Here is a 22,833-nt window from a genome sequence, read left to right as displayed (position 1 = left end):
GTGGTCGTTCTGGGAGTTCTCTTCTTAAACTTTGCAGCCCTTTCTCCCAGATATGTGAAGTAGAATTTTGCACTAAGAAAACTGATCCTGTTTGGAATTTTGAGAAAACAGCAACATCAGTCAGGCAAAACCGTTGATTGAATATGATGTGGTCAATTTTGTTGTGGAACTGTCCACCAGGAGACTCCCACGTCCAATGTTTAGATTCGGCCATCTGGAACTGTTGTTACCATGACTGGTCTTGGTTGACATGAATAACTCAGACAGTCTCTTACACTATTCATTCCATTCTAGGCCATAGGTCCCAATATGGAGTTCTTTGGCTGATCTTCTCGGTCCTATGTTGGCATTAAAATTGCCGACCATGATCTTTTAGTATGTTTGGTCTTCTTTATAGAACTTCCCCAGCTCATGTAGAACTTCTCAATTTTTCTTCATCATAATTGGATGTTTGTGCGTGGACAATGAAGATAGAAACTGCCGGCATTGAGCAACATCTATTCAGGTGTAATCGTCCGATTTAGGCTGTTAGGCATTCGAATGAATCAATGCTCATGCCCAAGTTCGTGTTGACAAGGACACCGATGCTCAGATACCTCTTTTATCACATGTTCCGAGGAACAATTCTTCTCCAGTGTTGAAAACGGCGTGATGTGATTGATGCCTTCTCATCTCAGTCAGACCAATGATGTCGTACTTGATCTTTCGCACTTGCATTCTCATGTCCTTGATGGATGCAACTGATCCCAATGCACATGTAATGAAAGTAGATGGATGCATCTGATCCCAGTGCACATGCAATGAAAGTACAGACTGTCATTTTAGTCTTTCTTCGTTTTGGCAGCCTAGTTTGGCCTTGAATTTTATCAGCTTCTCCTTTCTCAATCTTCTTAACGCTGCTGTATTGGAGGCTCAGGGGAATAAGATCCATTTTATTTACTGTTTTTTGCATATCGAATACTCCACAGATAGCTTACTGGGCTCTGGCGTGCAGGCTGGATATTCTTGGTAGCTTGCCAGGCTCTCTGAGAGGTATCGAGACTTTTAGAGAGGTCTCTAATCGCCCTTGCAGGTTTTCCCATGGTTCAAACCATATTTGAATGTGGGTGCAGTCAGAGCGGGGCAAAGATGCGCATGGACCCTGGAAGAAAGTGGGACTTCTTTCCTGTTTCTTGGAGTCAGTACTTTGAGTCCATGGAAGATGTAGAAGTAGAGAATGAAACTGGCAAGGATACTTTTTAAGTTCATAAGAGTGTTTCTGAGGGTCCAATCGTACTGGTCCTGCATGGAGGAGGTCATTCTGCCCTTTCCGGGGCTGTGTTCAATGCAGCTATCATTAGTAGGGTTCAATGTAGAATTGTAGCCTTGGATTTACGAGACCATTGTGAAACCAAAGTAAAGAATTATGAATACCTATCTGCAGAAACAACTGTAAAAGATGTTTGCAATGTGGTTGAAGCCATGTATAGGGACCTTCCTCCTCCAATTATGCTGATTGAACATAGCATGGGTGGTGCTATTGCCGTTCACACTGCATCATCCAATCTAGTGCCAATCCTTCTGGGTTTCTGCATGATAGATATGGTAGAAGGGACAGCCATGGATGCGCTCAACAGCATGCAGAATTTCTTACGTGGTCATCCTAAGACCTTCACATCTCTAGAGAATGCCATTGAATGGAGTGTAAAGAGTGGCCATATTAGAAATTTGGGGTCTCCCATTTATTAGTGGTTGGCCAAGTCAAACAGTGTGAAGGAAGTACAAGTCCAGAATACTCAAAATCTATTGTGGAAGGAATCATAGAGGAGGAGGAAGAAGATGAAGAAGGAAGTGAGTCAGTAAACAAGATTAAAAAGGAAGACGACATCGAGACCAAGAAAGATCATCCATACACTTGGAGAACTGAGCGGGCAAAACCAGAAAAGCAATGGGACGGCTGATTCCGAGGAATATCCAACTCTTTCTTAGTTGTCCTATTCCTAATTTGCTGCTCGTGGCTGTTGTTAATAGAATGGATAAAGATCTTATATTGGATAAATTCAAGGGAAGTTCCAGATGCAGGTCCTACCCAAGTGTGGCCATTCAATTCATGAAGATGCCCCAGATAAAGTAGCTGAAACTGTCGCTACTTTCCTGATCCGGCACAGGTTTGCAGAGCCTATCGGTGGATTTTAGTGTGTGTTTTCTGGCTGTTAGTGGCCTGCTGTTTGTTCCTTCCTCCTTCAACATTGAGCTGTTCAAATACATTGCAGCAGAGGCCACTGTGATGCCTCTGTGTCCTTACGACCCCGCCCAACCTCTTGACACCCCCAGATGTACAAACCCTGTGTGTATTCCTGCCAAACGCATTGTTTTTCAGGGTTCTTGAAGGACTATGGCCTCCCCAGCCCAAGATCCCTAGCTCCTTCCCCTGCCCTCTGTGGGGCAGCTTCTGCTAATTCTCCCAGTCTCGCCAAGGTTAAAGCCACCATCAGGACCTCTACCCTGGCCCCTCTTCCTGGCACTAGGCAATGCACCTGGGTCCAAAGGTTTCCCCAGACTCAGGGACCTCCATTATTTTGAATTGTTCTTCCATTGTCCTGCCCTGTCTTACAGGATAGGCCATGTATGGGGTGGTTCTTCCCCCCCTTTCAAAAAATACCAGTCAGATACATTTTTATCTAGTCTTACTCTTCCAGGCTTGGAGGACCCAGAGAGGCCCAAATACCTCTCATCCTTTGTTGTACAGGGAGGGGTGGTTGTCTGCATTACAAGAAACAAGCTTCAAACCAGATCTTGCCAGTCAAAGCACATGGCCCCCGTCCCACTCCCACTGGGCACCTGCCCTGGGCTGAGGCCAGGCTGCTCCCCTCACCTGCCACAGAACAACCCAGGTTAAGTACAGCCCATGCACAAAGCCTCAGTCTGACGCTGTGGAATTGTTTTTAAGAGTCCAATTGAGCAATTTTCATCATCGGTCCCTGGAGGTATACAGCCTGCCCGCTCGCCTCTTCTAGACCCATAGCTAATCTTCAACCTGTGTGGAATCCATGTTGCTCCTCATTAAACAGCCCAGCACCCTCAGTCTTTGCCTTCTTCCAGCTGCTTCCTACAGTGCTTTCTCCCCTGCTTGCTCCTTCCCAGGCAGGGCGGGGACGGCTCTGAAGCCCATCAGTTCTGTGTGTTGCATAAGACATGTTCTCCACCCTGTCAGCTACCAACTTCCTTTCCCTGTCCTGCTGCATGATCTGAAGCCTGGGACCTACTTTACTTGTAATTTATGACCTTGTTTAAAGAAAATAAGTATCTCCCAACCTTTAATGTAAAATATAATATTTAAAAAGTTTTTGAGTGTTATGAATACAAATACATGTAAGTGAACTGACTTCCTGTATAAGAGGTCACATTTACAGAAGAAAATATTTACTAGAAGAGTAAATAATCAAAGCTACTTTCATCTACTGCCAAAACGTGACCTATGAAAGCAGCATATTTGGTTTGCAGTCACATTTTCATTTACAGAAAAAAAATCTAATCTTTAAGAACTTCATGATATAGTACACTGGAGTTTTTAAACTCCGTTTTTCTTTTTTAACAATTTTATTAAATAACTGACATTTACAAAGTTATTGATAGTTGAGTTTTAGACACATATTTCTTTTTTTTCCTTTTTTGTTTTTTTTTTCCTTTATTTATTTATTTATTTATTTATTGAATCACTGTGGGAAAGGTTACAAAGCTTTCAGGTTTAGGTCTCAGTCATGCAAATATCAAACACATTTCCCTTTACCAATACTTATTTTTTACCATGAAGAACCCCAATAAAACCCCACCCCCCACCCCTCCCCGTCCCTGTGAGGCAGATGAATTCTAGTTAACACGCTATCTGCTTTGATTAGATTCATTGTTTCAATAAAAGATTCACCACTATTATTTAGAGTTTACCCCCCCCCAAATCAGACATGCTGAAAAAGCATTGTGAAGTGATTTGCTTTCTACAGCTGGGTTCAAGAATTAAATGTTGGTTTTGGATTTCTGCTATTTTACCTATTGACCCTGGAAGTATTTCTACTGAAAGTCAGATAGTTAAGAAATTGGTTTCTGTGTTCTGGAGTCGTGGCCATGCTGGAGAGCCGCTCGTGGGGGCAATTGGTGGCCTCGGTAGGGCGTGAAGGGCGGACCGAAACGCCCCCCTTCCCATGAGGTTTTAGTCACCCCCACACTCCCGGCGCATACCTGCTGTCCACAAGGCTCCCATGTGGCCGCCATCTTTCTTTCCAGAGAAGAGAGGGTAAATGGGGCAACACCCTTTCCCCTCCGGCAGACTTGATGGCCTGGATCAACGCATAGTCCATTCACTTTTCTGCTCCAAGCTGCCGGGTTCTGCATTAAGTCCTTGTGCTTCTGGGGCTGTGGCCGTGCTGGAGAGCCGCTCGTGGGGGGCAACTGGTGGCCTCGGTAGGGCATGAAGGACAGACCGGAACGCCCCCCTTCCCATGAGGTTTTAGTCGCCCCCACACCCCCGGCTCATACCTGCTGTCCACAAGGCTCCCATGCGGCCACCATCCTTCTTTCCAGAGAAGAGAGGGCGAATGGGGCAACACCCTTTCCCCTCCGGCAGACTTGATGGCCTGGATTAACGCATAGTCCTTTCACTTTTCTGCTCCAAGCTGCCGGGTTCTGCATTAAGTCCTTGTGCTTCTGGGGCTGTGGCCGTGCTGGAGAGCCGCTTGTGGGGGGCAACTGGTGGCCTCGGTAAGGCATGAAGGACGGACCGGAACGCCCCCCTTCCCATGAGGTTTTAGTCGCCCCCACTCCCACGGCTCATACTTGCTGTCCACAAGGCTCCTATGCAGCCGCCATCTTTCTTTCCATAGAGTAGAGGGCGAATGGGGCAACACCCTTTCCCCTCCGGACAGACATGATGGCCTGGATTAACGCATAGTCCATTCACGTTTCTGCTCCAAGCTGCTGGGTTCTGCATTAAGTCCTTGTGCTTCTGGGGCTGTAGACACATATTTCAACACCAATCCCACAACCAGTGTCAACTTTTCTCCACCAGAACACACTTGTTTTTCTCTCTACCCTTCCTGCTGCTGTTATTTCATAGAGTGTTTGGTAATAACTTGTTATGAAAAGACAAAGAGGAATTCAAATTTGAAACAAATACAGAAATATTATCACCGATCCATTGTTCAAAACAGTTGACTGACAAGATTCTTCTACACAGATTCAAATGGCAGGCCTCATCAGATAGATAATGCATACATAGGAATGTGATATTGTACAGGGATATGGTAATGAATAGGAAACTGGTATGCAAATGATTGTGAGAATGCTCAAAAATATAAAATAGACTTAACATCATAAAAATAAATATGTATGTTGAAGTTGAGGAACATGTTCAATTGCAAATAATGTTATTAAAGATAGATGAAACTGTTACTAAGTACATTGTAATATATGTTAAGGGGATGGTTCAGATTTATGTGAAAAGTGCAAAATAAAATAAAACAGTTCATCCAAATGAAGGCTAGTGTCAGGATGGGAGAAATTTAAATTTTTTAAACAAATTTATAGCTTCCTTCAGTTTAAGTGGCTTACAATTGTGAGAATATAACCTTAATAATCAAAGTCACATCAACAACCTTAGGAAATTTGTTTGGTAGCCCTAACGCCTTGTTCAATTGGAACTGAAACCAGAAATAAAGCCATTGTAGCACTTAGGAGAATGAGACTCATTGTATTTACTGGTTTTGGCATATCGAATACACCACGGATAGCTTGCCAGGCTCAGTCGTGCAGGCAGGACACTTGGCAGCTTGCCAGCCTCATTGAGAGGAATAGAGGCTTTTGGGGCGGCCTATAATCATCCTTGCAGGTGTTCCCATGGTTCACACCATATTTGAAGCCCATCAAATATGGTGCGGTAATCTTGTATTAAGTGTTTTATGATGTGTTGCACGGTCCGGAAAGCGTCCTGGAGCGTGGCGGAGGCTGGGTAGTGGAGGTAGTGGAGGTAATGGAGATCTTCCGGGCTGCTGGGAGCAGGCAGAGGATCTCTGTTCCAGGGTCCGTTGAGCCTGGAGTCCAAGGTCACAGAGCTCTGCCTCCCTGGTTCTGTAGGGCTTCACTCGTGCGTGAGTCTTGGCCCAAGTGTCTAGAAAGCATCCTGGAGCATGGCGGTGGCTGGGTACTTGAGGTAGTGGAGGTAATGGAGGTCTGCCGGGCTGTTGGGAGCAGGCAGAGGATCTCTGTTCCCGAGTACATTGAGCCTGAAGTCCAAGGTCACAGAGCTCCGCTTCCGTGGTTCTGTTGGGCTTCACTTGTGCATGAGTCTCAGGCCCAAGTGTCAGGAAAGCATCCTGGAGTGTGGCAGCGGCTGGGTAGTGGAGGTAGTGGAGATAATGGAGGTCTGCCAGGCTCAATAAGTCTCATTCCCTTGACCCTGAAAGAGCCACAAATGCGGCAGCACCAAGAAGGATAAGGAAGGAAAGGCTGACAAAATCTCAGGTCCAAACTTAAATCACTTAAAATCACTTAACTTCCCGTTAGTCGTCGATTTGCTCGAGCGGGCGCCAGTAACGTCTCCATTTGTCCCTGTCGCGTGCTAGTGTAGCCCAATGGCATCTCTTCGCTCCAGGAACATGGAGGGCCTCAAACCGATCGTTCATGATCTTGACAAAGAAGTCTGACCATCTGGTAGGTGGGCGGCCACGCGGTCTCTTGACATCCCGTGGAATCCAATCAGTAACAGCTCTAGTCCAACGGTCGTCTTTAAATCTCATTACGTGACCAGCCCATCTGATTTTCGACACCTTGGCATATGAGACAGCGTCCCTGATCCTTGATCGTCGACGGATGTCAGAACTCCGGATTCGTTCTCTCATTTGAGTGAAACGTGTTATTCCAAGCATAGCTCTTTCTATTCTTCTTTGGGAGACCTGAATGGCGTTCTCATCTTGTTTGCGTAGGGCCCAGGTCTCTGAGGCATATGTTAATGCAGGAAGAACAGTGGAATCAAAGAGATGTGCCCGGAGCCGGAGGTTCTTCGTCCTCTTAGCTATTTCTTCGACGTTCTTGAAGGCGTTCCAAGCCGCTCTCTTCCTCCTGCGAAGCTCGGGTGCCAGGTCATTTCTCATGTTGACCTCTCGACCTAGGTACACATAGCTGTTGCATTCGGAGATGGTCGTTCCATTGAGAGCGAATGGGGCGTCAGGAACAAGGCTGTTTCTCATAAACATTGTCTTCGTAAGATTCAGCTGTAGTCCTACCTTTCCACACTCACGGTCAAAGTCGGCCAGCATTTGTGCCGCTTGGCTGATGTTTGGTGTTATTAAAACAATGTCATCAGCAAAGCGGAGGTGGTGTAGTTGCCGACCATCTATCTTCACTCCCATTCCTTCCCATTCCAGTCGTCGCATGATGTTCTCGAGGGTGGCACTGAAGAGTTTCGGTGAAATGGTATCACCCTGCCGCACCCCTCTCTTGACATCAACGATCACTTCTTTGTAGAATGGTGAGATCCTGGTAGTGAATCCGCAATACAGCTCACGGAGGATCCTGATGTATTGGGCTTGAATGCCCTGATTGGCTAGGGCTTCAATGACCGCTTCCGTCTCAACAGAATCAAAGGCTTTCTTTAAATCAATGAACGTTAAGCAGAGCGGCATCTTGAACTCCCGAGAAACCTCAATGAGCTTGGTTACCGTGTGGATATGGTCGATGGTGCTGAATCCTTTGCGGAACCCTGCTTGCTCGCATGGTTGTCCTTCATCTAGTGTTCTGCCAATCCTATTCAGGATGACTCGAGTGAACAGCTTGTAGATGACAGACAATAGGCAGATCGGGCGATAGTTGCCAATGTCATGGATGTCTCCCTTCTTGAACAGTAGTACGGTCCTGCTGGTTTTCCATTGGGACGGAACCTTGCATTCAGACAGGTAGCGAGTGAAGAGCCGAGCCAGTGTATTGATGAGTACTGACGGCAGGTTCTTCAGGTGTTCAGGTCTGACCTTGTCTGGGCCGGGTGCTGTTTGCTTCTTTACCAACGAAATGGCGTGTCGGATTTCGGAAGGGAGAACGTTAGGAACGACATACCCATCCTGTGGAATTTGGTATGTCGGCAAGTGGACATGGCTATCGAAGAGATTTGAGTAGAAGTCATGGATAATCTTCTCCATTGCCGTTCTGGAGGATGTGATGGATCCATCAGGACGTCGGAGGGCAGTCATCTTGGTCTTATAGTTGGCGAAGGACAGGCGGGCGTTACGAATACTTTTCCCGGCTTCTGCCGCATCTATCAGTACTTCTGCTCTTCTCTCTTTGAGGTCTTCCTTGATCGCATCTCTGCACTGCTTTGCAAGCTCGGACGTTAGCTTGCGGTTGCCTGAGGCATGCGCCAAACCACGCTGGCGAATTAGCTCAAGAGTTTTCGAAGATAGGCGACTTTTTGTGGCTATCTCTCTCTTGGCGTTCCTCGCACATTCATGGAGGTGCTGAACCAGTCGATCGTATTCCTCGTCAATGTTGTCAACTACACTACACTACTTCCACTACCCAGCCGTCGCCACACTCCAGGACGCTTTCCGGACCCGCGCGGCCGCTTGCGGCCGCGCGACACATCATAAGACACTAAATACCCATCTTCTGGAATTGTCGTACCATATTTGATAGGGTTCAAATATGGTAACACATACAAGGGTGATTAGAGGCCACCCCAAAAGCCTCTATACCTCTCGGAAAGACTGGCAAGCTACCGAGAGTATTCCGCCCACACGGAAGAGCCTGGCAAGCTATCCGCTGTGTATTCGATATGCCAAAACCAGTAACTACAACTGGTCTCATTCACCTGACCCTGAAGGCTTCACCGATATGGCAGCACTGAGAAGGATGAGAAAGGAGAGGCCGACAAAATCTCAAGGCCGACCTAGGCTGCCACAACGAAGGAAGACAAAAATGATCGTCTGTACTTTCAATGCACGTACGCTAGCATCAGATGCATCCATCGAGGACCTGATGGTACAAGCGCGAATGATCAAGTACGACATCATTGGTCTGACCGAGACAAGAAGGCACGAATCTCACCATGCTGTTTTCGACACCGGAGAAGAATTGTTCCTCGGAACATGCGATAAAAGAGGTGTTGGAGGCATCGGTGTCCTTGTCAACACAAACTTGGCCAAGAGCATTGATTCATTCGAATGCCTAACAACCCGAATCGGACGTTTACATTTGAATAGATGTGGCTCACTGCCTGCAGTTTCTATCTTCGTTGTCTATGCACCAACATCTCATTATGATGAAAGAGAAATCGAGAAGTTCTACATGGAGCTAGAGAAGTTCTATAAAGAAGACCACACCTTCTACAAGATCATTGTGGGTGATTTTAATGCCAAGATAGGACCGAGAAGATCAGCTGAAGAACTTCACATCGGGACCCATGGCCTAGAATGGAACGAACAGGGTGAGAGACTGTCTGAGTTCATCATGTCGACCAAGACCATTCATGGTAACTCACAGTTCCAGAAGGCAGAATCTAAACGATGGACATGGGAGTCTCCTGGTGGACGATTCCATAACGAAATAGACCACATCATATTCAATCGACGGTTTTGCCTGACTGATGTCGCTGTTGTCCCAAAATTTCGAACGGGATCGGACCACCGTCTCCTTCGTGCAAAATTCTACTTCACAGAGCGGGGAGAAAGGGCTGCAAAGTTCAAAAAGAGAACTCCCAGAATGACCACCAACTGGGAACTCTTTGGTACTATTGCGGCAACATGGGAAGATGCCAGGTCCAAACTAGACTGCCAAAATGAATAAGGACAAAAATGACTGTACTTTCAATGCACATATGCTGGCATTGGATGCATCCATCAAGGACCTGATGGTACAAGTGGAAAAGACCAAGTAGGGCATCATTGGTCTGACCAAGATGAGAAGGTACCAATCACATCACGCCATTTTAGACACTGGGAAGAACTGTTCCATGGAATATGTGACAATAGAGGTGTTGGTGGCCTTGTCAACAGGAACTTGACCATAAACATTGATTCATTTAAATGCCTAACAGCCTGAATCGGACGATTACACTTGAATAGATGTGGCTCACTGCCAGTAGTTTCTGTCTTCATTGTCTACGCACCAAGATCCAATTATGATAAAGGAGAAATTGAGAAGTTCTACATGGAGCAGCAGAAGTTCCATAAAGTAGACCACACCTTCTACAATATCAATGTCGGTGATTTTGATGCCAAAATAGGACCTAGAAGATTGGCCAAAGAACTCCATATTGGGACCCATGGCCTAGAATGGAATGAACAGGGTGAGGGATTGTTTGATTTCATCATGTCGACCAAGACCATCCATGGTAACTTTCAGTTCCAGAAGGCTGAATCTAAATGTTGAACATGGGAATCTCCTGGTGGATGGTTGCACAATGAAATTGACCAAATCATATTCAATCGACTGTCATGACTGACCGATGTCGCTGTTGTCTCAAAATTAAAATGGGATTGGGCTACAGTCTCCTTCATGAAAAATTCTACTTTACCAAGTGGAGAGAAAGGACTTCAAAGTTTAAGAGGAGAACCCCCAGAACGACCACCAAGTAGGAGCTCTTTGGCACTATTGCGGCAACATGGGAAGATGCTGTCATTGACAACATTGATGAGGTATACAATCGACTGGTTCAGCACCTCCATGACTGTGTGAAGAACGCTGAGAGAGAGATAGCCACAAAAAGATGCCTGTCTTCAAAAACTCTCGAGTTCATGCACCAACATGGCTTGGCATATGCCTCAGGCAACCACAAGTGAACATCCAAGCTCACAAAGCAGTGCAGAGACGCGATTAAGGAAGACCTCAAAGAGAGAAGAGCAGCAATGCTGGTATATGCGGCAGAAGCTGGAAAAGCATTCACAATGCCCGCCTGTTCTTCACCAACTACAAGACCAAGATGACTGCCCTCTGACGTCCTGATGGATCTATCACATCTTCCAGAAGGGCAATGCAGAAGATTATCCATGACTTTTACTCGTATCTTTTCAATAGCCAGGTCATCCTGCCCACACACCAAATTCCTCAGGATGCATATGTCGCTTCCAGCATTCTCCCTTTCAAATCTGACATGCCATTTCGTTGGTAAAAAAGCAAACAGCACCTGGCCCAGACATGGTCACACTGGAACACCTGAAGACTTGATGTCAGTACTCATCAATACCCTGGCTCGGCTCTTCACACACAACCTGTTTGAATGCAAGTTTCAGTCCCAATGGAAACCTTGTAGAACTGTACTACTGTACAAGAAGGGAGATATCCATGACATTGGCGACTATCATCGATCTGCCTGTTTTCTGTCATCTACAATCTGTTCACTCGAGTCATCCTGAATAGGATTGGCAGAACACTAGATGAAGTACAACCATGCGAGCAAGCTGGTTTCCGAAAAGGATTCAGCAAAATCAACCACATCCACATGATAACCAAGCTCATTGAGGTTTCTCGGTAGTTCAAGATGCCACTCTTTCTAACGTTCATTGATTTAAAGAAGGCCTTTGATTCTGTTGAGACAGAAGCGGTCAACGAGGCCCTGGCCAAACTGAGAGTTCAAACTCAAAGCATAAAGATACTTCATGAGATTTATTGCAGATTCACTACCAAGATCTCACCATTCTACAGGAGGTTATCATTGACGTCAAGAGTGTGGTTCGGCAGGGTGATACCATTTCACCAAAACTTTTCAGTGCCACCCTCGAGAATGTCATGCAATGGCTTGAATGGGAAGGTATGGGAATGAAGATAGACGGTTGGCAACTACACCACCTCCGTTTTGCTGATGACATCATTCTAGTAACACCAAACATCAGCCAAGCGGCACAAATGCTGGCCAAATTCGACTATGAGTGTGGAAAGGTCGGACTACAGCTGAATCTCATGAAGACAATGTTTATGAGGAATGGTCTCATTCTTGATGTTCCATTCACTCTCAATAGGATGAAAATCTACAAATGTAACATTTATGTGTTACTAAGTCAAGAAGTCAAGATGAACAATGATCTGGCACTTGAGTTGCACAGGAGGAAAAGAGTGGCTTGGAAAGCCTTCAAGAGTGTTGAAGAAATAGCTAAGAGGACGAAGAACCTCCTGCTCTGGCACATCTCTCGATTCCACTGTTCTTCCCCCATTAACATACGCCTCAGAGACTGACCTGGGCCCTACGAAAACAGGATAAGAAAGCTATTCGGGTCTCCCAAAGAGGAATCAAAAGGGCTATGCTTGGAGTATCACGCTTCACTCAAATGAGAGAAAGAATCCAGAGTTCCGACCTCTGTTGAGAGTCAAGAATCAGGGACACTGTCTCTTTTGTCAAGGCATCGAAAATCAGATAGGCTAGACACATGATGAGATTTGGAGATGACTGCTGGACTAGAGTCATTACCGTCTGGATTCCATCAGACGTCAAAAGATTGTGTGGCTGCCCACGTATGAGATGGTTAGACTTCTTCGAACATGAGAATGACTGGGGCACAGATGCCAGTGGGTGGAGGTATCACAGCTTTTAGTGCTATGGGCATCAGCAGTTTTAACCTGTCTGTATAGGGCTGCTCGGGTCCAACTTGGCACCACATATAACTCAGGTTCTATAGTTGAGGAGGCACTACAGGTTCTCCCCATAGGGCCCAAGCAATTTGCTGCTGGTGTGGTATCACTACCACCATTTTTTTTCCTAGACCAGCCATTGCTGCCCACAGCATATTATGGAGGAAAACTTCCCTGAGTGCCATCCGTCTGGTGACCCAGGATGGAGATGTGTGACCCCTGGTGAACTGGTGGCTAAAGCCCCATCACAGTGTCCAGGCTGTGCAAGTAGCAGCCCTGGACCTGGGCCTGGTCACTACAGGATTCAGGAAATGCAGCACCACCAGTAAGTTAACCTGTACCCATGGGGTAAGTGCATCAGTAGCATGATGGTGCCTTCAGATTTCCTGATACCCCAAATTGCTGCTGTGCCTCTGGCCAGACTCTAACAACTCAATATCAAGGTTTTTTTAGAAATTAGACCACCAAAAGTTAGGTATGTGTGCTCCACATACACAAACCACCTCTGGCTCAGACATACAAGCTTATTAATAGGCCTTTCTTCAGGGATCCATAAATCAATCTTGACAGAGATCAAACACCACAGTTAATCTTGAACCCATGCAAAGCTGAACAGATCGGGGTAGATTAAACAGAGACATGTTAGTCTGCTGCTAGTCCATAAAGAGCCCCTGGTAGCTCTTTTCTCTTACAATCCAAAATTGCTGCCATGCCCCACCTGGACTCTACCTTCTTGAGATGGACCTCACCAAGATATTAATTTGCTGAAAATTCAGGCATGCGGGTTTTGTAACTGAAATCTTTGATCTTTCTCAGGGTTGGGATGGGCTATATCCCCTGACCTCCTGTACTTATGAAAGCCCCAGCAATCACATCCAAATGCTAAAGCCACCAGTCAGTTAAAAAATTACTCTGGTTTTACCTTCCCAAGAAAAATAATGAAATTCCTGAACAAACCCAATGACCTCTTAGTACCTGTATTGCAAACCATAATAGAGAGAGAGAGAGAGAGAGAGAGAGAGAGAGAGAGAGAGAGAGAGAGAGAGACAGAGGTAAGAAAGATGCCTGGCATAGAGGCAGGCAAAGTGGGGACTGCTGGGGGGTGGTGAGAAGGAAAATGGGGACATTGGTGGTGGGAAATGTACACTGGTTAAGGGATGGGTGGTGGAACACAATAACTGAAATGCAATCATAAATACCCTTGTGATGGTCTATCTCATGGTTATTCAACAAAAAAATACACGTGTCACCAACCTTATGTCCATAAATATAACACCTAAAATAAATGTTAACTGATGTATTCTTAAAATTGCTGGAGTACAAAAAATATTTTAAATTTTTGATAAAAAGAGTATTAAACTCTGAATGGTTATTTTGTGTTTCATAAGGGAAATGTATTGCAAAATTCTGGGTAATAGGATTCATGCATTATCAAGATAATTTATTAAGAGAAAAGTCCAATACGAATCCTTGCAGCTTACAAGAAAAGTATTTCCAGAAAAAACACCATACATAGTATATGTTATTATGTGTTACACACACACATATAAAACTCAAGGGGCCTGAGATTTTTAGTGCAGGGATCAAAGCATGTGTCTTGCATACAACTGACCCTTGTTTAATTCTCTCCATCTCATGTCCCCTGTGTACCATTGAGTGAAACCCAAAGGACCCCTAGAACTTTTGGCGAGGTTCCAACAAACCGATTAAATTGAGTTAAGAAGGTCAGTGAAATAGTACTTGGATTATGTGCTTGCCTTATGTATGGCTACCATTTTTTTTGATCCTCTTAGCATGCCAGGATTCATCCCTGGCCACATAGCCACGAGTAAGCCCTGAGCACCTCTGGATATTCCCAACTTCTTGAAAGACAGTGAAACAACTTTGAGAGTAATTCTCTATAGTAGTGCATGCTATATTTAATACATTTATATAATTATATACAATTCTGTTTATAGTCTTTTAGTGGATGCATACTATAATTACCTTTGTAAATGAAATGTTCATCTTCATGGGCTAGAGTGATAGTACAGTGGATAGGTCATTTGCCTAGGATGTGGCCAACTAAGATTCAATCCCTGACATGCCATATGGTCCTCTGAGCACTGCCAGGAGTAACTCCTGAGTGAAGAACCAGGAGGAAACCCTGGGAATCACCAGATGTGACTCAAAAAGCAAAAAAAAAATCTTCATCTCTCAGAAAAGTTGAAAAAGTATAAATTTCAAAAAAAGAGAAATAACAGCACTCAATGCAGAAGTAACACATTTTAAAGATGCAACCAATAATGTCCATATGATCACAACAGTGAGCCACATCTAATCTAACCTATTCATCATCTTACCAGTAAAATTTATATTAAGCTAAATTTGGCATCTGAAGCACTAAGTTAAAAAAAGGAGGGGGGATGGAGCTAAATAAATATAGATTATAACATATGCAATTAACATATTAGCATGCTCTTAAAAAGAAATAACTTACCAGGAAATTGTCGAACTTTAATTACTGTAAAGGAAAATAGAGAATAGCACATTAATGTGGTAGAAAATTGCATAAATTAAAATTTTACTTACTTTTATGTCTTGAGAAATGTCATTTTTAATTGTCACTGAATTTTCTTGATTTTAAAAACATTTTTACTATCAAATCAAATATATACCATGAGCAAGTGGCATTTATTCAAGAAATTCAAGAATGTTTAATACATGCAAATCAATAAATGTGATTCACCACATCAACCAAAATAAGGATAAACATCAAATGGTCTCATGACTATACTATGCAGAGTAAATTTAATTAGTTTGAACAACCATTTACTATTTAACAAGGACTCAGACAATTGGGGATAAAATGAACTGGACTCAATATAGAAAAGTCTGTTTATAAAAATCCATATCTAGCATCATATTCAAAGGGAGAAAACTAAAAGCCTCTAAGACCAGCCAATAGGCAGGGATCTCCACTCTCAAGTCCATTATTCAGAATATGATTGGAATTCCTAGCCATATCAAGTAGGTCACCAAAAAGATGCTTAAGGGACTCAATTGAAAATCATTATTTGAAAATGACATTACATTATAGAAATAGAAAACCTCAAATATTCTTCTTCCCCCCCTAGTTTATTTGTTTATTTTATTTTATTTTTAGATCTGCATGCAGGATTATGTTTTTTAAAAAATTATTATTGAATCACTATAATATAGGTTTTCACAAAGCTGTTCATGATTAGGTTTCAGTCATACAGTGTTTATTCCTCCACCAGTGTAAGTTTCTCAGCATACGTGTCCCCAGTTTCTCTTCCATCACCACCATCCCCCTCCAGCAAGGCACTTTTATTTCTCTCTCTCTTTCTATCTCTCTCATTTTGGGCATTGCCATTTGCAATACAAAAATTGAAAGGTTATTTGGTATATCCCTTTACCTACTTTTAACACAGTTCTTGTACAGTGTGATATTTTTCAGCTATTATTGCAATCCTGGTCCCTTCTCTATATTACCTGCCCTCTGTCCCATACACACTTGTGGTTGACCAGTCCTTCTAAGCCCTGTTTTCCCTGGCTATGGATATGTCTTCTAATATACATATATTAGTATATATATATATATATATATATATATATATATATGTGTATATGTATTTCCCAGAGAGCCAGGGAAGCGGAACTCTGTGACCTCGGACTCCAGGCTCAACAGATCCGGGAGGAGAGATCCTCTGCCTGCTCCCAACAGCCCAGAAGACCTACATTACCTCCACTACCTCCACTACCCAGACACGGACGCCCTCCAAGATGCTTTCCAGACCTCGTGGCCAGGTTGCGGCCACATGACACATCATAAAATACTTAATACAAGATTATTGCACCATATTTGAATGTGTTGAAATATGGTTTGAAGCATGGGAACACCTGTAAGGGAGATTAGAGGTCGCCCTAAAAACCTCTATCCCTCTCGGAGAGCCTGGCAAGCTACCGAGAGTGTTCTGCCCACACGGCAGAGCCTGACAAGCTACCCGTGGTGTGTTTGATATGCCAAAACCAGTAAATACAATGGGTCCAATTCTCCTGACCCTGAAAGAGCAACCAATATGGCAGTGTTAAGAAAGATGAGGAAGGAGAGGCTCATAAAATCTCAGGGCCTACCTAGGCTGCAAAAATGAAGAAGAAAAAAATGACTGTACATTCAATGCATATACACTGGCATCGGATGAATCCCTTGAGGACTTGATGGTGCAAGCGTGAAAGATCAAGTATGACATCATTGGTCTGACTGAGACGAGAAGGCATCAATCACATCATGCTGTATTTGACACTGGGGAAGAACTGTTTCTCAGAACATGCAGAAAAAGAAGAGCCGGTGGTTTCATTGTCCTTGTCAACACGAATTTGGCCATAAACATTGATTCATTCAAATGCCTAACAACCCAAATCAGAGGATTACACTTGAATAGATGTGGCTCACTGCAGGCAGTTTCTGACTTTGTTGTCTACGCACCAACATCCAATTATGATGAAGGAGAAATTGAGAAGTTCTGCATGGAGCTGGAGAAGGTCTATAAAAAAGACCACACATTCTACAAGATCATTGTTGGTGATTTTAATGCCAAGATAGGACCAAGAGATCAGCTGAAGAACTCCACATCGGGACCCATTGCCTAGAATGGAATGAGCAGGGTGAGAGACTGTCTGAGTTCATCATGTCGACAAAGATCATCCATGGTAACTCACAATTTCAGAAGGCCGAATCTAAACGTTGGACATGGTAGTCTCCTGGCGGACGGCTCCACAATGAAATTGACCACATCATATTTAGCTGACAGTCTTGCCTGACTCATGTCTCTGTTGTCCCAAAATTCCAAACGGAATCAAACCACTGTCTCCTTTGTGTAAATTTCTACCTCACAAAGCAGGGAGAAAGGGCTGCAAAGTTTAAGAAGGGAACTCCCAGAACGACGACCAACTGGTAGCTCTTTGGCACTATTGCAGAAACATGGAAAGATGCTGTTGTTCACAATATTGATGAGGAATACTAGGGATTGGTTCAGCACCTCCATGATTATGTGAGGAACATCGAGAGAGAAATAACTACAAAAAGACGACTGTCTTTGAAAACTATGAAGCTCATTAGCCAACGTGGTTGGCACAAGCATCAGGCAACCACAAGCGTATGTCCAAGCTCGCAAATCAGTTGCAAAGAAGCGATAAAGGAAGACCTCAAAGAGAGAAGAGCAAAAGTGCTGGTAGATGCGGCAGAAGCCGGGAAAAGTATTCGTAATGGCCGCCTGTGTTTCATCAACTACAAGACCAAGATGACTGCCCTCCGATGTCCTGATGGATCTATCATATCCTCCAGAATGGCAATGGAGAGGATTATCCATGAATTCTACTCAAATCTCTTTGATAGCCATGTTCACTTGCTGACATACCAAATTCCATAGGATGGATATGTCATTCCCAATGTTCTCCCTTCCAAAATCTGACACACCATTTCATCAGTTAAGAAACGAACAGCACCCAGCCCAGACAAGGTCAGACCTGAACACCTGAAGAACCTGCCATCAGTGCTCCTCAATACGCTGGCTCAGCTCTTCACACGCTACCTGTCTGAATGCAAGGTTCTGTCCCAATGGAAAACCAGCAGGACTGTACTACTGTACAAGAAGGGAGACATCCATGACATTCGCAACTATCGCCCGATCTGCCTATTGTCTGTCATCTACAAGTTGTTCACTTGAGTCATCCTAAATAGGATTGGCAGAACACTAGATGAAGGACAACCATGCGAGCAAGCCGGGTTTCGCAAAGGATTCAGCACCATCGACCATATGCACACGATAACCAAGCTCAGTTAGGTTTCTCGGGAGTTCAAGATACCACTCTGTCTAACGTTCATTGATTTAAAGAAGGCCTTTGATTCTGTTGAGACAGAAGCAGTCATTAAAGCCCTAGCCAACCAGGGCATTCAAACTCAATACATCAAGATCTTCCATGAACTGTATTATGGATTCACTACCAGGATTTCACCATTCTACAAAGAAGTAATCATTGATGTCAAGAGAGGGGTTCTGCAAGGTGATACCATTTCACAGAAACTCTTCAGTGCCACCCTTGAGACCATCATGCGATTACTGGAATGCGAAGGAATGGGAGTGGAGATAGATATTCGGCAACTACACCACCTCCACTTTGCTGATGACATTGTTTTAATAACACCAAATATTAGCCAAGCAGCACAAATGCTGACCGTGAGTGTGGAAAGGTAGGACTACAGCTGAATCTTATGAAGATAATGTTTATGAAAAACAGCCTCGTTCCTAATGCCCCATTCACTCTCAAAGGAACGACCATCTCCGAATTCAACAGCTATGTGTACCTAGGTCGAGAAGTCAACATGACAAATGACCTGGCACCTGAGCTGCGCAGGAGGAAGAGAGCGGCTTGGAACGACTTCAAGAGTGTTGAAGAAATAGCTAAGAGGAAGAAGAACCTCTGGCTCTGGGCAAATCTCTTGATTCCACTGTTTTTCCTGCATTAACATACGCCTCGGTGACCTGGGCCCTATGCAAACAGGATGAGAACGCTATTCAGGTCTCCCAACGAGGAATTGAAAGAGCTATGCTTGGAGTATCACGTTTCACTCAAATGAATGAAAGAATCCGGAGTTTTGACCTCTGTCGATGATCAAGAATCAGGGATGCTGACGTTTGCCAAGGCGTCAAAAATCAGATGGGATGGTCACGTAATGAGATTTATTGACGACCGCTGGACTAGAGCCGTTACCTACTGGATTCCATGGGATGTCAAAAGACCGCGTGGCCACCCACCTACCAGATGGTCAGACTTCTTCATCATGATCATGAAATATCGGTTTGAGGCTCTTTGTGTTCCTAGAATGAACAGAAGCCATTGGGCTAGACTAGCACGTGACAGGGAGAAATGTAGACGTTACTGGCGCCCGCTCGAGCAAATCGACAATTAAAGGGAGTCAAGTCAAGTGATCAAGTGATCATTCTTATAACGACAAACATCAGCTAAGTGGCACAAATGCTAGCCGACTTTGAACGTGAGTGTGGAAGGGTTGGACTACAGCTAAATCTAACAGAGACTATGTTTATGATAGATGGTCTACTTCCTGACGTTCCATTCACTCTCAATGGGATGAACATCTCCGAATGCAACACTTAAATGTACCTAGGTCAAGAAGTCAACATGACTAATGATCTGGGTCCTGAGTTGTGCAGGAGAAAGAGAGCAGCTTGGAACGCCTTCAAAAATGTTGAAGAAATTGCTAAGAGGACAAAGAACTTCTGGTATGGGCACATCTTTTCGATTCCACTGTTGTTCCTGCATTAACACATGCTCAGAGACTTGGGCCCTACGCAAACATGTTGAGAATGCTATTCAGGTCTCCCAAAGCGGAATCGAAAGAGCTATTCTTGGAGTATCACGCTTTACTCAAATGAGAGAAAGAACCCGAAGTTCCCAACTTTGTCAATTGTCAATAATCAGGGATGCTGTCTCTTTTGTCAAGGCATCAAAAATCAGATGAGCTAGACACATAATGATATTTGGAGATGACGAGATGACCGCTGGACTAGAGTCATTACTGATTGGATTCTATGGGACATCAAAAGATTGCATGGCCGCCCACCATGCAATCTTTGGTTAGATGGTTAGACTTCTTTGTCAAGACCCTGAACGATCAGTTTGAGGTTTTTCTTGTTCCAGAACGAGCAGAAGCCATTGGGCTACACTAGCACGCGACAGGGATGAATAGAGACGTTACTGGGATGCTAAGTGATCAAGTGATATATTTTATATACGATATATAAAATATATCTTAAAATATATCTTTGATTCTGTTGAGATGGAAGCAGTCATAGAAGCCCTAGCCAATCAGGGCATACAAACTCAATACATCAGGATCCTTCGTGAGCTCTATTACGGATTCACTACCAGGATCTCACTATTCTACAAAGAAGTAATCATCCATGTCAAGAGAGGGGTTCGGCAGGATTATACCATTTCGCCAAAACACTTCAGTGCCACCGTCGAGAAAATCATGCGATGACTGGAATGGGAAAGCATGGAAGTGAGGATAGATGGTCGGCAACTACACCACCTCCACTTTGCTGATGACATCGTTCTAATAACACCAAACATCAGCCAAGTGGCACAAATGCTGACTGACTTCGACTGTGAATGTGGAAAGGTCAGACTACTGCTGAATCTTATGAAGACAATGTTTATGAGAAACAGCATTGTTCCTGACACTCCATTCGCTCTCAACGGAACCACCATCTCTGAATGCAACAGTTATATATACCTAGGTCGAGAAATCAACATGATGAATGACCTGGCACCTGAGTTGCACAGAAGGAAGAGAGCAGCTTGGAATGCCTTCAAGAGCATTGAAGAAATAACTAAGAGGACAAAGACCCTCCAACTACGAGCACATGTCTTTGATTCCACTGTTCTTACTGCATTAACATATGCCTCAGAGACCTGGGCCCTACGAAAACAGGATGAGAAGGCTATTCGGATCTCTCAAAGAGGATTCGAAGGAGCTATGCTTGGAATATCACGATTCACTCAAATGAGAGATAGCATCCGGAGTTCTGATCTTCGTCAACGCTCAAGAATCAGGGACGCTATCTCATTTGCCAAGGCATCAAAAATCAGATGAGCTGGACACGTAATGAGGTTTACAGACAACCGCTGGACTAGAGCCATTACTGATTGGATTCCACGGGACATCAAAAGATCTCGTGGACGCCCACCTACAAGATGGTCAGACTTCTTTGTCAAGACCCTGAATTATCGGTTTGAGGCTCTGCATGTTCCTAGAACAAACAGATGCTATTGGGCTACGCTAGCATGCAACCGGGATGAATGGAGACATTACTGGCACCCTCTCGAGTAAATCGATGAATAACGGGGATTAAGTGATATCTTAAAAAACATGTAATTTTGAGTATCCTTCTGACTCATTTCATTCAGTATGATACTCTTCAATTCTATCCATTTATAAGCCAATTTAACAACTTCATTTTTCCTAACAGCTGAATAGTATTCCATTGTGTAGTTGTGCCATAGTTTCTTTATCCATTCATCTGTTCTCAAGAATTCAGATTGTTTCCAGTTTCTGACTATTGTGAATAGTGCTGCAATGACCATAGTAGTGCAGATGGTATTTCTACAGTGTGTTTTTGTTCCCCCAGGGTACGTTCCCAGTAGTGGTATTGCTGTAATGGATAAGATGGGAGGTCAATTTCTAGGGATTTTTTCAGTTTTTTTTTTTTTTTTGCTTTTTGGGTCACACCTGACAATGCACAGGGGTTACTTCTGTCTTCACACTCAAGAATTACTCCTGTTGGTGCTTCGGGGAACCATATGGGATGGTGGGAATCGAACCCGGGTCAGCCTCATGCAAGGCAAATGCCCTATGCTGTGCTATTGATCCAGCCCCTAATTTCTAGTTTTTTAACAAATGCCCATTTATTTTCCAAAAATGCGCGATCAGTTGACATTCCCAGCAACAATGAAGTTTAAAGTCCCTTCTCCCCACATATGCAACAGTAGTGGTTGCTCTTATTCTTCTAGATGTGTGTCACAACTGTGATGTGTGACTGTATGTCATTGTTTTGATTTGCGGGTACCTGATGGTTGGTGATGGAGAGTGTTATTTTTCATGTGCATTTTGTTCATTCGAATTTCTTATTGTTGAGTGTTTTGTTCACTTCTCCAAATTTTTTATGGGGTTGCATTTTTTCTCATAAAATTCAACCTGTGCAGTGTATATCTTTGATATTAAGTTATTAACAGAAGGGTTTTTGGTGAATAACCTTTCCTATTCCATAGGCTGTGTTTGTACCCTGATCACTGTTTCTTTTGAGGTGCAGATATGAGTTTAATATGGTCTCAATTGTTTATCTTTGATTCCATTTGCTTGGTCAGTGGCATTTCATTTGTGAAAATACCTTTAGCTTCAATGTCATGGAGATATTTGCCTACCTTTTTTTCAAGGTACCTAAGGGATTCTGGTCTGATGTTGAGGTCTTTGATCCATTTTGATATGCCTTTTGTGCATGGTGTTACATAGAGTTCTGAGATATGTTTCTTTCCTTGTTTTCTTTCCTTTTTTTTAATTTTTGCTTGTAGCTATCCAGTTTTGCCATCACCACTGTGAAAGAGGTTTTTCTTGCTCCCCTTCATATTTCTTGCTCCTTTATCAAAGATTAGATGACCATATACTTG

The 22,833-nt window shown here is 43.8% G+C and overlaps 1 pseudogene; it reads left to right on the top strand.

Annotated features, from left to right (window-relative positions):
- The first annotated feature begins 1,080 nt into the window (after positions 1 to 1,080).
- Positions 1,081 to 2,289, top strand: LOC130035905 (protein phosphatase methylesterase 1-like; annotated as a pseudogene).
- Positions 2,290 to 22,833: the final 20,544 nt, after the last annotated feature.

Source organism: Sorex fumeus, unplaced genomic scaffold, assembly GCF_029834395.1.
Source record: "Sorex fumeus unplaced genomic scaffold, SorFum_2.1 ptg000063l, whole genome shotgun sequence".
NCBI lineage: Eukaryota > Metazoa > Chordata > Mammalia > Eulipotyphla > Soricidae > Sorex > Sorex fumeus.
The sequence above is the reverse complement of the archived record's forward strand: the minus strand, read 5'-3'. Positions and strand labels throughout refer to the sequence as shown.